Source organism: Camelus ferus, chromosome 11 (genome assembly GCF_009834535.1).
Source record: "Camelus ferus isolate YT-003-E chromosome 11, BCGSAC_Cfer_1.0, whole genome shotgun sequence".
Taxonomy (NCBI): domain Eukaryota; kingdom Metazoa; phylum Chordata; class Mammalia; order Artiodactyla; family Camelidae; genus Camelus; species Camelus ferus.
This window is the reverse complement of record NC_045706.1, coordinates 7,407,263-7,419,318: the sequence shown is the minus strand read 5'-3', so window position 1 is coordinate 7,419,318 and position 12,056 is coordinate 7,407,263. Positions and strand designations below refer to the sequence as shown.

The following is a 12,056-nucleotide window of genomic DNA, read 5'->3' as shown; positions in this document are numbered from 1 at the left end:
ACAGCTGGGGACAGACTGAGGGCAAAAGAGGCTCATTCCTGAGATCTCTGTGCAGATTATGTCTCCCATCTTTGCCACAGAACTGGAAATTCTCCTCCAAAGAACAATCATAATGACTGCTACCTCTCGTCTTACATAAAGAGCTTAACACACGTGCCCACACAAGCACACGTGCACACGCACACAGATGCCCGGGGCCCACCCCCGAATAACTCACGTAGGACTGGAGTATGTGCATTTCTTTCAAAAAGCCCTGAGGGGGTTCCAATGCAGCACCCTGGACTTACAGCCAAAGAGTTTCCTGCCAAGTTTACTTCTGGTTTCAGTTGTAGCGGTGCATGGCGCTGTCAATGATCACAGCACAAAACGTATCCGTGAGGATCCTCACCGAGAATATTCCGGTCACAAAACAAAAGCTAGTCTGGGGGCACAGCTCAACACCCTGGGATGCACCCCCAGCCCCTGCAACACGCCGGCCAGGGGAGCTGCCCGCCGGCCCCGCACGTTTCCTGCCTTGCTGTGGCCCAGCTTAACTCGGTAAAAAACAACTTCATAAAGGCCCCTGGAGTCACAATCGCAGCCCCGTGTTTCTGGGCTTGGCCAGATCAGATAAAATTTCATTCTCTGAATTGGTTCCTAATTTAATTACTCCCCGGATAAGCGCTGGCCTGCCGTTGCTGCAGGGAAAGAACGAGGAAGGCGCGGCGCCGCAAGCTGCAGTGCCTGCTTGGCAGCTGGTGGAGGATGAGCCGTCCCGGGGCCCCTGCAGGTCAAAGGGGGCTGGAACGGTGGGCCTGAGCAAGGTGGTCACCCTCTGTCCTCCCCACCAGCCTTTATTTATTATCCTCAGCCAATCAAGACGGTGACCTGCGGTTTTACTAAGCGCTTAGGGAGAACATTCAGGGTAACTGGACTGACTCCAAAAACCTGGACTCAATCCTGACTTCATGTGGCCTCTCTGGGCCTCAGTTTCCCCATCTACAAAATGGGGCTGGATGATGTGTCCCTGAAGGCCTTTCCAAGCTCTAAAATTTAGGCAACTCGGGGGGATCAGAACCTTATCTGAGAATCAAGTCTTCTCTAGGGTCAGGGAAAGAGCACATAAAAAAAGCAAATGAATCTTATTATTAAAAGCAAGTAAAAATATCTCATCAGATTTAATTCCAGAAATGGAAACGTGTCCACACAAAAACTTGTAAATGAATGTTTATAGCAGCATCATTATTCATAAGAGCCAAAAGGTGGAGACAACCCAACAGACGAATGGACAAGTAAAACGTGGTCTACTCATACAGCGGAGTATTACTTGGCCATAAAAAGGAATGAAGTACTGACACACACTACCACATGGATGAACCATGAAAACATTATAGTAAGTGAAATAAAGCAGGCGGAGAAAACCACATATTATATGATTTCATTCCTATGAAGTCCAGAATAGAGAAATCAATAAAAACAAAAAATAGATTCTTGGTTGCTTAGGGCTGGAGGGTGGGGGTGAATGGGGAGCTAGGAGCTGATAAGTAATAGCTCCACAGTTTCTTTCTGATACGATGACATGTTCCAAATAAAATGTAGTTCTGGTTGCACATACCTGTGAACATACTAAAAACTACTGAACTGTATACATTCAAAAGGGGAATTGTATGCTATGTGAATTACATCTCGATAAAGCTGTTTTATGAAAAGAATAGGTTGAATGGGCAAAAAAGTGTTGCATGATTTTTAAAAATAAATCAGGAGAGAACTTTGTAAAATAAATATCTATACACATAAATATACATATATACATACAAGCACACACGTGCACACACACACACACACACACCCCTCCCTAAATGGTCCTGCAGCTTCATAACTGGTCCAAAGGTACAAAGTTGATTTGCAACAGGCAAATCTCCTTTTTCCATAAACCAAACTAAAACAAAACAAAACTGCTGACTCAGAACTGGGCAGGCCTGCATTTTTCTATTGATTTGTTTCAGTTTTAACAGCCAAAAGTAAATTTATCAGCCAGCTAAATGGCAACCGAGCTTTCATCTACTTTTTAATACATCATTGTTATTCTCTGAGCTCAACTGTGTACGATGCAAAAGATCCGTGGATTTTCAACTGTCATGGGCACAAATGATTTTTTTTTTTTTTTTTAGCCTGGAAGATATTTCTGATGAGGAGGGTCACATTTGCAAAGCTCGCTTTCCTCTTTTGTACATCTCTCCACATCTAATTTCTCCCAGAAACTGTTCTAGAGTGAGTATAAATAGCTTTTCAAAGTTAGGACGACACAGAAGTCAGGCTGTTCCCACTCATTAATTGGAGCATCCTTCTATCCTCTCTTGGAGTCCTACTGATAACTTTCTTAGGCAAGTTCAACGTGTCCTAAAAGCAGCTATTTCCTCTGACTTTCAAAATAGTGCTCCTGGGTGGGGTTGGAGGGGGCCTTCCTGGAACTGTTACGTTTATCTCGAACTGTGACAGAATAAGGGAAGGGCACATTGCTGTGGGTCAGGCTAGAGACAAGTACGGAAAAGGCAATCGGGAGTTTCCCACAGTTCAAGAACACCAGGCTCACAGGAAGATGGTCCGCCCTAAGGACTCACCATATCTAAGCATGGACGACGTTTCTTCAGATAAGAAATATTCACCAATGGGTCAAAGTGAGAGGCAACTAAGGGAAGTTTAATGTTTAACGATGGCTGGTGCATGGGGCAGCGAGGGAGCTACCACTTGGCTCTCCACTCTGTGGGTGGGGTTCAGCATCCTGGGACCGCTAACAGAGAGATGCTAGAAACTCCTACAGCCAGGACACCATGCCCTTTGCAAGACAGAGGATTCCTGCTACCTCAACTGAGTGCCCGGTCCTAGGGCAACAGTGCTAAGTGGGACAGGAGGAGTCGGCCCGACCCGAGAGAAGGGCCCAGGGCTGGCTGTGATGCCGGACAAAGCAGGTTCTGGTACCAGCTAACCAGAGTTCAGAACTGGGGGGCCTGGGCCCTGCCAAGACCCTCCTGGGTGTCCTCTCATTTGTCCTTTGCCCTGTGATGATAGGGAGGTTCACAGGTGGAGGACGAGCCTGGATTCGGGGCTGGCTTATCCACCAAGTAGGCCCTCTCCAACAGACCAACTGACCCCTACTCTTTTTTGTCGAGATTCTGGAGAAAGGCTTTCCATTGAGGGCTGCCACAGAGAGTTTCAAGAATAAACCCCCCCCAACACCCACACACCTACACCCACACGCCCCCACACACACACCTACACACAATGCCAGGAGCAGAGGCCCTGGCCCAGCCCCACTGCAGCCCCCAATCTCTCACTCCAAAGAAGAGGGTGGAGACCAGATAAGTGGTGATATCCTGCCTCCGGCAAGTGTCTGACAAGTCTGTGCTGTTCTTCATGGAAAATTTAAAAGCTCAACTGTCCCCAAGAATGTGATGGAGGATGACATGGGACAGAGGCCCTCAGACTTAACCCTGGACCGGAAATGACAGCACAGAAAGAACGCCGATCCCTCATCCTTCTCGACATCTTCCTGAAGCAACAGCAATTCTGAAATCAGGTGTCTGGTTACCTGACCCAGAGACGAGCCAGCTGCGGTCAACCCCACCTGGACATCCAGGAAACTGAGGATGCAGAGCCAGTCGGTCCCCACAGGACCTGGGCCAAAATTTCACCCTGCCCGGCATGGCTGCAACGTAACAGATGGTGTGATCACAAGTGTCTGTCGGGAAACACAATTACTTGGATCAATGCCCTGAGGCAACCCCGCTTTCTTGTAATCCTGGAGATCCCTTATGTGCACAAAGCAAATACGGTTCTGTGTGTGTACATTTGGAAGACTCTTTATATAAACAGGTTCACAAATCAGAGGCAATAATCCTCTGTAGACCAATAGTCTGATTTTTGGTTTGGAAATTACGGTTCTCATAAATACACACCAGGACACACTTTTTATTTTTAATGCAAATATTTACATTCCAAACAAAGGAGCATGGAACTTAAAGACAAGCTATTTATATCAGCTATAAGAAACACTAACGGCCCCCACATTTCTTGCCTGAGTAAATGGCTCCTACTTATACTCCTGAAATACCAACCAAATTTCCATAAAGTTTATCCTTAAGACTCTCAAGACACAAAAAACTGTGGTTACTACCTTTTAATAGCCCCAAAATCTGTCCAAAAAGCTAAGGTTATTCCATTAAGCTCTTGACTCCCTCAGAAATTTAGTGACAAACGTTTACTCTCCTGTACCATGCTACCAAACTAAAGATACTTTTCTGTCTTCTGGGTGCACACAGAGAGGCCCACGTGAAATCCATCACAGCCCTCTCTCCAGGACATAGTGGCTTTTGATGCATTAGTTCAACAAGATCAAAGTCTCTTACGACTGAGTCGGCCCCCAGATAGCCTCCTCACCCTTGAGAGGCCCTCCAGGCTGGACCAGTGGGCTACATGCAGGATGACCAGAACCTGCTATAAAGTGGGGTGGGGCCAAGGTTGAGTTCAGTAGAGTAGAACCGAGGATGCTCAGAGGAGGACAGTAACACTCGGATGGAAGGATGTGGAGAATGGTAAGAATGACTGGCAAAGCTTGCTGAAGGTGGTGAAGAGGGGGGAGCAGGGGGTTGATGAAGGCTCAGGACATAAGGGGGAAACAAGAAGAGGCGGGAAAGGCTCTCCACTCAGCCTATCAGGTTACTGGTCAGGCAGTAGCTCCGCCCCTCCTTGTAAATTACACTTGCCTTACAGTTAGAATGCAGCCTTGAGGTCAAAGGCTAATCATTATCTCAGTTTGGCTAATCACTGCCATGCTCTAGAAATAACAATGCATAGTTGACAGGCTCACTTCCTAACCTCAGTGTCCCTGGTCCTTATCAACTGCACATCTAACGTCCTTATCAACTGTAAACTTAAGAGGTGCCAGGTGTCAGCCCCTCCCCACCCCCATGACGGGCCAGGCCCTGAGCACTTATTATTTGCTGTTGGGGGGGGAGGTGGGGTGAGGGGGGTTGGGGGTGGAGGCATGGTGGGGGCTTTTCTTGCTCACTCCTACTGTTTCCTTCTTCGTGGAGAGAGTTCCACCTGTGTAACAGCACCTGTGTCTACAGCTGGTGGTGTCCATGCCAACCCAGGAGTGTGTAAGGAGTATCTGAACATTGGTAGTCTGGCCTTGCCTTTTCCCACACAGAGTAGGCACTGCCCCCTGCTGGCTGCCCCGGGGAGGAATGGGGCTGCCCCGGGGAGAGGCTGCCACTTTTCCATTCTGCCTGTGACTCAGGGGAGGTCACAGTTCTCACCTTCGGATTGCGATGCCCACTTGCCTACAGGTTCAATCACATTCTCCAATGTCCACTTCAGTCGGGAACAAACATTTTTATCTTATTTTATTTTATTCAGAACTTGCCCAGGAAAGAGGGGTTCCATTTGGGCAGCTCCCTTGAACCCTAAATTGTAATATTGGTACTCAAACTGCACTGTAAGGTAGAGATTATTAACCCCATTTTACAGATGAGGAAACTGAGGCATAAGGAGATTAAACCACTTGGTCATGATAATGGAGCAGAGAAACACAGGAGGGGCTTGAAGCCAGGTCAGCGTGGTGCCCAGGCTCACTCCACCACCTATGCTGCCCTTCCAAGGGTCTACGGGATTCAACATCCAGGCTACAAAAACACCCACGCAGTGAGCACCAAACATTTGGTTGACTGGGAGATGAAGGTGCTGGCTGAACTTACGTCATTCAGCCTGAGTCCCTTAACACATGTCACCAAGGGCAGACAGAGCTGCCCAGACCCCTTTCAATGAGGGATGGAGACAACAGTACACCTTCACAGAACTCTCAGACTCTGCAATGCACCTTCCAACCTCATAGCAAATGTGCCACACGCCCAGGCCCTCGGGGCAGCTCCCTACAAGGGTACAGCAGAGAACAGAACTTCTCCTGAGATCCAGGGCTGCCCCGGGAGGGATGAAATCGCCACCTCTCGTGGCCTTTTCTCCCTCTCAGAGGGCACACCACTATCTTTCTGATCACAGGGGGCAAAGCGGCCAGCAGGTACGTATTCTGCTTCAAGAGAAGCCATGAAACCACCAGATTCCTGAATAGTGTAGGAAAAAAATAATTACCCTTGCCCTGTAATCTAATTATTTGCCCATGTTGGGGTATTTTCCAGGCACCTGGGTGACTCGACTGCCTGTTTCAATATTTTTACCACAAAGACAATTCTGGAAAGCATCCAAGTTTCCATTATAATGACACTCTCTGCTTTTGAGGATCTGCCAGCCTCCCTTTCCTCAGAGACCCAGAAGGCCTGGACCAGATCGAACTCTAGAAACGCAGCAGAGGGGTCAGGGAGAAGCTGCTCCAGCAAGAAGGGCCCGCACACCTGCTCAGGACCCTATTAAGCTTAGAGTGGGGCTCACGATGTAACGTTCAAAAGCAGGGACCCCAGCACATTTCCTGGGCAAAAGCTGCCTGGTCTGCCCTCGGCTTAGTCGCGTCAAGGAGGAGCAGAGCCAAACTGATCCACAGCCTGTCCGCAACGTTAGCTGGAAGCATCTCAGGTGGCGGCTGTTTATCCAGCTCCCTCTTTGCACAGATGAAGAAACAGCCCAGAGAGGTGAAGCAACCAGCCTGACTAAAATCCAAGGTGTCCTGGGGAGCCTGGCCTCATGGGGTGTCAGAGAAGCCCTTGGAGGTAGAATATACTAGAAGCCATGCCCCTCCCCAAGAAATATACATATCTACATAAAAAAACTGTACATGCAATTTCAGGGAGATCAGAGACTTCCCCCATCCCTGGTTATGAGCACTAAAGAATAACACAAAAGCCAGTGTCTACGAAGCACTTAATGTATGTCAGGCACCACCCCCAGCACCTGCCAGGCATTAAATCATGTAAAGGACACCAGCTCTCAGGCCAGGGGTGAAGGCTCCCCAGACCCCTCCAATCTCAAGAGTCGCTGAGCCAGGTTCCTGCCGCTCTCTCGGCAGCATTGTGTAACTCTGACCCGTGCAAGTTCTGCCTCGCCCGCTAATCTGAGTGCTGCCCTGGGCCCCCACGCACCTGGCCCTGGGCCTGCACCTGAAGGAATGTATAAATGCTGCATGTAGCTGCGGATGATGAAAGAGGATGCTTGCATTTCCTCCACAGCCCTTTCGAAATCAGCAGAGACCGAGAACCTGCTTCCCTCCGCCACCCCCCACACCCCCCCAGTTTACTGCTTGCCGATTCACGCCCGCCTTCCCCTTCTAGAGCCACGACATTCGCCACCCCCGACCCCACTGCCCTCCTTCCTCCACTGCCATTCTGGGATCCTTCCTCCTGCACATCCCGATGGCTAAAAGCTTAGTTCCCACGATCTCAAACGGCCTCCCCATTCTCCGACTGAGACAAAGGGGGACACCTGTCTGACCTGCCTGGCACAGGGCCAGCTAGGAACCGGTAGGAACCCAGGAAATGACAGCTGTTTCGACCAAACGTTCTCCATCCCAACTCCCATATTCAAAAAAAAAAAGTCTGTATTGGCCCAAAGCAACACAAAACCTTTACTTTTCTTCCTACATATCGAGACTGATACCCTCATTAGAAAACTGCCACCTTTACGCTTCATTTCATGCCATGAAGACCTGGGTCTAACACGCAAATCATCTCGTCCCAGTGCTTCATTTTAAAGGAGGAGCGTCTCAGGAAGGAAATCAGACCCTGGCACTTGAGAACAATGAAGAAACACCCCGTGCAAGTCAAAACAGTCTCCTGGTACCTTGGCAGCTAAGCGAGAAGACAAGCTTTGGATTCACAGAGCGGCAACACGTTCACCATAGAAGTCAGCATCATCTGAGCTCCTCAACACTCAGACGGATGCACTGTTCTCACCAGTGGCTGAAAGCATCCCTTCTAAATCACGTGCTGCTAAAGAGATGCCCACTAAGGGAGTCCTCACAGAATGACACTCCCAGGCCAGCTCCGTTTAAAAATAGTTTCTGCTTTTAGAATTTAAGGAAACTCCTCTCTCATACAAATGGGTTCCAAATGGCACCTCTGTATCCTGGGCCTGCTGAGGCCTGGGGACAGGGACAGGGTCTGGACGTGCGAACAGGAAGGTAAAGCTGCCCACCACAGCGAGTGTCCATTCATCTGGCAGTTTCCAAGAGGCTCCAGCCGAGCAGGGCGGGAGGAGAGAGCTGCCCAGGAGCTGGAGAGAGGAGACCTGGGCTGACCTTCCACTTACAGGCGTGTGACTTTGGACCCACTGCTCTGAGACTCAATTTCCACATCAGAAAAAGGAGCCTCCTCCGCGCCCCAGCCCTCTCCTCTCCGGCACTTTTCCTTGCCTTATTGTCCTTCCCAGCTCTTAGCGCAGTTCACTGTTCATTTGTCCATCAGGTACAGGCATTTTTGCCTGCTCCCCTCCTTTGAGGGTTGGGACTCTGTCTCATCACTGTATTACGTGTACTATTTGATAAATGAAATTATATGCAAAGTTTTATGCAGAGTGTCTCTTTCCACATGACAAGAATTCATCAAACAGCTCTTGAATGGATGCATGACACCCAGCTCGTGAAGGAGCCTGGCACATGGCCACAGGCACGTTGGGCACCCATCAGTTCTTAGTCCCTCAGCCTTCGGGGGGTGTGATCCCCATGCCTACCATGTGTCACATCTCTCTGACAGCGGGACACCCTTCCCAATGTACAAACACAGGGCCAGATGTCAAGCTTCAGACCTCTCGGCAGAGCACTCACCCCTAACCCTCTATTCCACTTCAAGAATTTAAGCACACACTTACATATCCAGGCTAGAGAATTCTCTTGAAAATTAACAAGACCTGTCAAGTTGGTTTTTCCCCTCAACTGACTGGAGCTGAGTCAAAGCTGCCCTCTTAGGCAGGGAATGCACTCACCTGCTCAGGGCAGCCCCTCGAGTCCTCCTCCTCTGCCCGCTCCCTGGTGCTAGCTAGGCTAGCTAGCCCAGATAACCTCCAGCCAGGCTCTAGGTGGTCTTGGACTATCTCATCACAACCCAGCACTAACCTAAAGCTCCCACTAGTGCACGTTCAGGCTCCCGTGGCCCCGCTGCTTAACCTGGAGTTTCTCCTCTGCTCTTTCTCCAGACACCAATTAAAGCAGAGTCCACTGCCCACTTACCAACCTCTCCCATACTTTCCTGCAAACATCACCTCTTCCAGATGCAGGGATTAATCATCTCTCTTTCAGGCAAGTGGAAAACCAAACGCCTCACCTCTCCTGGCCAGGGGCAGCAGCCACAGAGGAGGAGCAAGGTACAGACACAGCAGCCCTCAGCAGCCACAGTGACCGTGCTGGGCTCCCTGGCCAGCTGATCATCAAAGAAAAGCAAGGCACACGTGGGAAGCACTATGGACAGACCTGTCACTCCACCCCACACACAATATCCCGGATGAATTAACTCTGCTTGCCTTCACCCACTGCAGCCTTGCAATACCGGGGGGGGGGGGGGGAGAGCAAAAGCATTGGATTTCCTTTAGAGGGCCCTAGAGATGGTTCTCCAGGGGAGCTGGACCTTGGAGGGAAGACAGCCCTGCAGCTCCACTTGCGGCTCACCTACGCACCTACGTACTGGGAGGGAGACAAGCCACTTCACCTTGCTGGCTCAGTTTCCCCATCCAGCAGGAGGCAGGAAGAACATTTTCCTGCCAATCTTTCAGGAGTACTGGAGAGCACAATATATTTGATAAAAACTATCTAATTAAAAGGCAGTGTTATTCCCCCTGCTGTTTCAAACTAACTCATATATGATTTGCATGTACTTATGTACCGATCAAGACATCCTGATTCAATGTACAGTTGGTAAAATTAATAAGTGCCACATTCTGGAAGGGAGAGTTCCTGATTTTGCCGCTGGAGTGGGGGTGGGGGAGGGGAGTAAGAAAGCTGGGTTAGAGAATGGTGTGGGAGGTCCTAGAGGAACTTAGGGCAAATCTCCAGGCCTCAGTTTCCACCTGAGTCCCTTAGGGAAGCAGATGCCCCCGGGCTGACTGTCTGCTCCACTAGCGAGTGGCTGCCCTCCCAGGAAAAGCAGCTGATGAAGAGCAGCTGGGGCCCTGCGAAGCCCTCTGCTCAGCCTCGCTGAACGGCGCGCCACATCTCTTCGTGGGGCGTCCTGGAGATACAACTTCATTCCCCCAAACTCCGTGCCATCAACTTACCCAGCATGAACACAGCGAAGGGCCTCGGGGAACGGGAAAATGGGGGCACGAGGACCAAGTCCCAGCCCCAGCCTGTGCCGCCTCCTTGTCGAACCTTCCTACTCGAAGCGTGGACGTCCAGACGCCAACAGCCGGCATCCGAGCCCCAGACTTCAGTCTACACCCGCTGCTCCAGCCGCGCAGGCCGACCCCGGACGCAGGGCGGGCGGGCAACGTGGGTACCAGGACCGCGGCTGGGCCGTCCAGCAGCCGCGCCCAGGACCCTGGCGGCTCCGAATCCTAAACACTCACGCATACACACGCGCGCACGCCGGCCAATCCGTTCGCCCGGAGGAGTCGGAAGGCGCTTCCACAGCTCTTCATTCATTCCCGCAAAGGCGAGATTCCCTTCTGCCGGGCGCCTCCATCCCGTGATCCGAGGGGTCTCCAAGGGGGCCAGCTGCGCCACGACCCGCCCCTCAACCGCCCACAGCCACCGAGTCCTCTCCACCCGCACACACAACCCAACAGTCTCGGGCTCCAGCAAGATCGATCGCAAGCGTCGCCTCCGCGCAGGGGCAGCTGCCACCACAGACCCCTCACAGCTTCGCCGCCCCTCGGTCCCCGCCGCCCCAGCCGCCCAGCCGCCCTGCCGCGCCGCTCGGCTCAGACCTGCAGCGCTCGGCTCGCCGTGCCCAGGCCGGCCGGGGACGCCGCCGCCGCCGCCGGGAAGCGCTGGCTACTCCAGAGTCACGCCGCCTCCTGAGCTGCGGCCGGGCGCTGGGAGGGGGCAGGGGGCGGAGGGCGGGGAGGAAGGAGAAGGGGGCGGGGAGCAAAAGTTCAGGCCGCTTCGGGCCTCGCAGCGCCCGGGTCTCCTCCCAGGCCCGCCCCCGCGGCCCCCCTCCCGGAACCCGGTCCCACAGGCTTCGGCGCCTGGGACCCCCCGCCCTCCGCCTCCCGCTTCCCGCCCGGAGCGGCCGCGGGACTGGATCCGGGGGCGGGGAGGCGGCTCTGAATCGGAGTCGGGGAGAGTGGCGGATGCCCACCTACCTGCCCCGGGCCGCGCCTGGAAACTTCCCCGAAGTGCGCCGGGGAGCGGAGCGCATGGCTGGGGAATTCCCCCCACCCCCACCCAAGGCGCGCTCATACGGAGAAATGTCCGTCTGTCCTCCGCCTGCAGCTTCTAGAGCGGGGCGGCACGGGGGAGCCCCGATTCCGCTTCCCGGGACCGTTCTCCTGGACAGCCCGCCCGTGCGTGTCCCGTGGAGTGAGCTCCCCGCCGACCTCCGGCTGTTCGCAGCGCTACCACCCCACCGCCGGGTCCCCTGTCCCCGAGCCCCGGCCGCATTCTCTCGAGCCAGGGAGGGGACGTACGAGCCCTTGCGCCGTCGCCGGCCAGCTCCTCCGGCGGGGTCCCCGGCGCGCGCAGGGCGCCCCGAGAGCGACCAGGATCGGCGATGAGGAGACGCCCTCCGCTGGGGGCCGCGGTTGCCTCGGGGAGACTGGGCCGAGGGGCGCGGGGCCCAAACCTGCCTCGGCTCCGCGCGCTCGCAAGTTCATTGTCTGCCTGGGCCGCCGCCGCCGCCGCCACCGCGCCGGGAGCGCCGCGGGGAGTGAGGCTGCGCGCAGCCTCCGCGGGCCCGGATTCCCTACGCCCAGCCCCGGCCGCCCCCGGCGCTGCCTCGCCGGAACACGGAGGGGCGCCGGAGCCCTGAGCCAGACTCCCACCCGGCGCTCGTCGCCGCCCCCACCGCCGCGCCTGGCACCCAACTTGTACCTGAGAAGCCCGAGTCCAGCCCGGGAGCCTCTGCGGCTCCGGCTCCGCGGGAGCGCGCCCAGCCCCGCGCCTGGAGCCCCGCATCCAGGGCGCGTCAACCTGACTCCCCGAG

The 12,056-nt window shown here is 53.6% G+C and overlaps 1 protein-coding gene across 1 annotated transcript in view; it reads right to left on the bottom strand.

The window, feature by feature from the left end:
* CHST15 (carbohydrate sulfotransferase 15) overlaps positions 1-10,958 on the bottom strand; it is a 72,806-nt gene extending 61,848 nt beyond the window's left edge. The window contains 1 exon segment of the mRNA XM_032490706.1: positions 10,840-10,958. The gene's annotated coding sequence lies outside the window, so the exon portion shown is untranslated.
* Positions 10,959-12,056: the final 1,098 nt, after the last annotated feature.